Source organism: Spea bombifrons, chromosome 2, assembly GCF_027358695.1.
Source record: "Spea bombifrons isolate aSpeBom1 chromosome 2, aSpeBom1.2.pri, whole genome shotgun sequence".
NCBI classification, from domain to species: Eukaryota; Metazoa; Chordata; class Amphibia; order Anura; family Pelobatidae; genus Spea; species Spea bombifrons.
In genome coordinates, this window is record NC_071088.1 from 137,134,669 (window position 1) to 137,140,668 (window position 6,000).

The following is a 6,000-nucleotide window of genomic DNA, read 5'->3' on the forward strand; positions in this document are numbered from 1 at the left end:
CTGCCTTTACACACACCTGCCCATACACACCTGCCTTTACACACACCTGCCCATACACACCTGCCTTTACACACACCTGCCTTTACACACACCTGCCCATACACACCTGCCTTTACACACACCTGCCCATACACACTGCCTTTACACACCCTGCCTTTACACACACCTGCCCATACACACCTGCCTTTACACACACCTGCCCATACACACTGCCTTTACACACACCTGCCCATATACACTGCCTTTACACACACTGCCTTTACACACACCTGACCATACACACTGCCTTTACACACACCTGCCTTTACACACACCGCCTTTACACACACTGCCTTTACACACACCTGCCCATACACACTGCCTTTACACACACCTGCCCATACACACTGCCTTTACACACACCTGCCCATACACACTGCCTTTACACACTGCCTTTACACACACCTGCCCATACACACTGCCTTTACACACACTGCCTTTACACACACCTGCCCATACACCCTGCCTTTACACACACCTGCCCATACACACTGCCTTTACACACACTGCCCGAACACACCCTTGCCCCCCCTTGCCTTTACACACATATGCACATACACGCCAGCTTACAAATACCTACACTTCTTACACACACCTGCCATTAACACCCATATACACATTGCACTGCCTTTACACACACCTGCCCATAAACATAGATACCTTATTTGCTGGATTATAAAATGACGCCCCCCCCCCAAAAAAAAAAAAATCTGAATATTAATTAAAAAGAAAAAGCCTGAATATAAGACGTCCCTATACGAGAAAAGTTTTACCAGTAAATGTTAATTCATGTAAACTATTTTTTTAATAAAAGCTATGATTGAGAAAAATATTTTTCTTTTGTTTTCATTTCCTTTTATTTTCCAACCTGCCCCCCAGTTATGCAAATCTGCCCCCAGGCTTGCCACTCTGCCCCAGAAATGCCTTATACCCCCTATATGCCACTGTGCCCCATGATATGCCTTTTAACCCTCTAAATGCCACTGTGCCCCATGATATGCCTTTTGACCCTCTATGTGCCACTCTGCCTCCAGAAATGCCTTATACCCCTATATGCGCTTGTTGGGGCGGCCTCTTCAAAAGTGCTGCCTAGGGCAATTGCCTCACTCTGCTCCATGGTAGTGCCGGCCCTGTCCGCTGCTAAACGCACCTCCTACCGGCTGCAGCGGAAGTTGCCTACGCGAATCGCGTACATGTCTACCTGTTGCCCCAACTACACACTGGGGAGTAAGAAGCAGCGGAGGTTACCAGACAGGAGGATCCAGGTCCCCTGCAGCGCTGCGGGGGATCTGGATCTTAGTCTCATAGTCAGACCATTTGCTATGAAAAAACCTCATCTTATAATCGAGCAAATACAGTATATACACACACTTATACTACTCTTACAAACACACGTATTATATATGCATACAAATATATATATATACGCTGCCTGGTGGAAGTGAACTCCGGGGAGGGATAACACCAGACCTGCTAGGAATGGTCGGCGATGTCAGTGTCTTCTTTAGTTATAAAAAGAAATAGACGCCTGTGCCGCTTATAATAAGTGAAAATAATATATAAAATATTATATAACCTTAAATGGATCCTCCAGTTGGTATTCAAATAAAAGATCCAGGTATAATCATAAAAAATAGTAAATAAATATTGTGTAGAATGTAATATAAGTTAATGGTAGAGCAAAAATACCAAGGAAGCCCCTTACAATATTAAGGGCATCGATACGCCCAATAAAAGTGTGTAGAAGGGTCCCGCAGCATCAGCCAAGACCCCCTCTAGAGTGGCCCCCACTCAGCTGCAACCAAATCGGGAATGGCTGAGTCGGCGTCTTTGGTCCGTAATAATGAAAGAATTGCCCTGTAGATAAGAGGGTCCCTCGCAGTCAGGCGGACCTGCGGTGCTGGGGTCTTCCAGAGATGTGGACATCACCTGTGGAGCTGGAACTGGGAGGCTTCTTCCTGTACCTTACTGAGAAGGTAGAGGTGGTAGATCAGTGGAATGAATTTCCAGCAGAAGTGGTAGAGGGTAATACAGTAAGGGGATGGAAACATGCATTGGATATGACTATGACCGGGAACTAATCAGGAAAACAGGCAGAGCAGACGCCCGATTGGTTCTTATCTGCTGCCAAATACTACGTTTCCATCTCCATTGCTCCAAACCCCCCCGTACCGCCGCCTGTCGGCTTCTCCTGCCGTAGCTTCACCTTGTGAGCGGCGATCGATATTCTGTCACGGCATAAGATGTCCGGACGCTGAAGTCCTTCCAGACACAAGAATTACCCGAAAATGTAAGGGGGGCATTCAGCCGGGCTTGGTGCCGATTTACACAAAATCAACTTGGAGGGCAGGAGACGTACTGGACTCCAACCGCCCCTCCCCCAAAAGATACAAAATAACACTTATAGTAACACTTATCACGCAATATAACAATGTAACAAAATGACTTCCTACATCTGGTTACTTCTGTAAGTAACGTTCCGGTTGCCGTCTCCTGCAGACTGGGAATTCCTTTTGGCCGCGCCGTCTCTATGATACCTCCTCAGCCGGGAGACGGAACATGTTCTGGTCTCTGAGCCGGACTTCCCTGCGCTCCGGCCGCGGAGAATCGGCCATCTCTGCGGGATTCTCTTCGCTTTCAAAACCGACTGCCGGAGGCAAACTGGGAAAATAAATATTATTGGAGTTTACTAACGTTCAAAGTTTCAATACTTTTATTAAAAGAAAATAAAAATGAGTTGTTTCTCGATTTGTCTCTCTTTATACTTTTATGTAATTGTTGAATTTATTGCTGTTTACCCCTAATAAAAATAAGCGTGGGGTGAGACGGCATTCTCTGACCTTTTTAATTTCCCGCGTGGCATTATAATTATGTTAATGATTTAGCGCCATCATAGTCAATAAGGTTGTAAAAATGGTAAATGCCGAGTTTGGCGTCCCCTCCCTGCCACAACTACCCACATCACTTATCTGCCCAACCAGCCCATTTACACCATTTCTACACCTCGCCCTGCCAACGGCCTCTATTACACCTGGACTGCAATTAAAGGATATTTACTGGGGCAATAAGACATAAAACGCAGCTTTCTTCAGTCCTGCACCACTTTGTACAGTTTTGCAGTTAAATTTATGACAAAAGGGTGTTTTACCCCATAAAGACTCAATCATGTTTAACCAATATTCCTCTTTTTGTGTGTTCCTGTACCTGCCAAAGACTCAATTATTTCCAAGTTTAATATTCAGCCATTTTCATGTTATTAAATAGTATTTATTACCACCAAAATATAAAGAGTAAAACGCGGGCAGAATACGTCACGGGCCGGATATACAATAAGGCTGCTTAGCATTAAAGGAAAGTGGCTTTTATCTCATGTGCTTCTATGGGCTGATTATTTACGGCAGTGGAACTAAAGCCTTAATATCTAAAAGTCCAATTCCTCATTTACTGAAAGTCCCTGTAAGACATCGTCTGGCTCCCCGCAGGCCGTATGATACGGAGTCCGGGGGCTTCTAAAGTACATTGTCTGAAATAACAGAGACAGAACTCAGACAAACGGCGAATCTGCAGCTGCCCCGGCATATAAAGAAACCCCAAAAACAAACTTTTACTGTAATAACAGTGAAGGATTTTTAACACCACGACGAACAGGAGATTAAAAGAAGTTAGGGCTGAAAATTGGGACGGCAAGAAAAGAGGCAAATCGGTAAAATAATAGAAAGTAAGAGGATTTATGGGTTTTTCATGCAGGAAACATTTACATGCAGCATTTAAATTCACCAAACATTAACACCCCGGTCATTTTATACGATGGATACAAAAACCCCCATCAATAAATTAGAAGAAATCCACCAGAATATTTACATCCATAAAGCAGACGCACGGAACCCTCACTATGCGGGTGAGTGAATTGTGACATCATAGAGTCTGTGACATCACAACGCTGTAAAGCCGGAGCGCGCTCCTCTGCTTGCTCAGTGTAGTTGGGCGCTCGCACTTGTAAGCAGCTATTCATAGCGGACTTGAAGTGTTGTTACCAACGGCATCAGAGATTGAGGAGATTTAAAGGAGAACCTTTTAAAAGGAGAGCTATGGGGGACTGCTGTCTACTCCATGGACTGAGGTGGGTTGGAAGGAGTTGCTGCCCCAGAAAAGTCAGGAAGTTTTTCAAAAGAGTGAAAACAGCTTTCACCAAAACCGCTAAAAAGACTGAGGACCTGGCCGGTGGAAACCGGGTCCTGAAAAGGAAGAGAGAGGGCAGCAGTACAGAGGAAGAAAGAGGCAGAGCGAGGAAGAGGACCAAGCGTACTGCTAATGAGAGAGAGGAGAGCAGCCTGTGTCTGAGGGCAAAGCAGGCAACAAGATGCCCAAGAACCAGCACAGGTTTCTCCGAACGGTGTAGATCCAACAAGAAAAACATCCAGACTCTGGGGCAGCAGGAGAAAGAAGGAGCGGAGGAACATCTGGAGGAACATCTGGAGGAGCGCAGAAGGGGAAAGGTTCCAATTAAAAGACGCAGGAGTGAGATAGAAAGTGGTGTTGCTGCGAAAAGATATCGGAGCCTCCTCCCCATGACGCTCTCCGGCTTCCTCTTCCATTCAGTGCTGGGTGAAGGGTCATTCGGAAAAGTCATGTTGGCTTCTGTACCTAGAAGAGACTCTATGGTAGCGGTCAAAATCATCCGCAAGAAAGCCGCTAAGCCCCAGTCCCTACTGAAGGAGAGGAGAATCCTGGAGATGGCTCGGGACAGCCCGTTCCTGTGCCACGGATATGCAGGCTTCAAAACAGAGACCTGCGTGTTATTCGTGATGGAGTATATGGCGGGTGGGAGCCTCCGGTCGTATATGAAGAGGGTCGGCCGCCTCCCCGAGAGCGCAGCTGCATTTTATTCGGCTGAATTAATCTGCGGCATCCAGTTCCTCCACGCTCGCGGAGTTATACATCGGGACCTGAAGCCGGCCAACATCTTGCTTGACGTAGAGGGCCACGCCAAGATCTGTGATTTCGGTCTTGTCGCAGAAGACATTTTTGGAGCTGCAGAGACAACAGGACACCACGGAACATTCATGTACATGGCCCCCGAAATACATCTAAAGCAAGCATACGGTGTTGCCGTGGACTGGTGGTCCTTCGGGGTGATTCTATTCCGCATGCTGAACGGAAGGTTACCGTTCTATCACGGTAACTGCAAGAAGGTAGCGATGAGTAACATTGTAAATGGAAGCCCTCGGTACGTCAAAGACATCTCCGAAGACGCTGCGGACATCCTAAAGCATCTTCTGATGAAAGATCCTCAGCATCGCCTCTGGATCACGGGGGGCATCAGGCGGCATCCGTTCTTTCAGGACATTAATTGGGAGGATATAGAGAGCCGCCGTTCAACCCCCCCGTACCGGCCGACACCAGCATCAGATCTCCGCTTGCAGACACTTCAGGAGATTCCATCAGTCTTGTTGAGCACAAAGGACTCGTCCTCTTCATCTTCATCTTCATCGTCCTCTTCCTCGTCATCGAGCAGCCAGAGTCTTTCTGGCTTCTCCTTTGTGACTCCAGACTGGATGGTCTGAAGGATGGACTAAGCCCCGGCCAAAAGCTGGAAACATAATATTCAAGAAGGAATTTTTTCCCTAGTTTGTGGCAAAATTGGAAAAAGACACAAACTAGGGTTTTTTTTTCCTTCTTTCCAAATAACATCATAACATCATAATAAATTCGAGAAACACCTACATTTTCTGTTCTCGTTTCCTTCGTGTTGTATAACTACAGCTGCCATTGTCCACAGATAATTCTACAGAACTATGACCTCACAAGAGAGATAGTATAGTGTGATTTATGGAGATAAGAATGGCCCAAATAAAAGTGAATTCTAAGTAATCCACTTAATGTGGCCCCAAATCTAATTTCATTCACCTGATATCGCGTAATAGCGGCCTATTGATCTTTGTACACAGAAAACATTTTAAA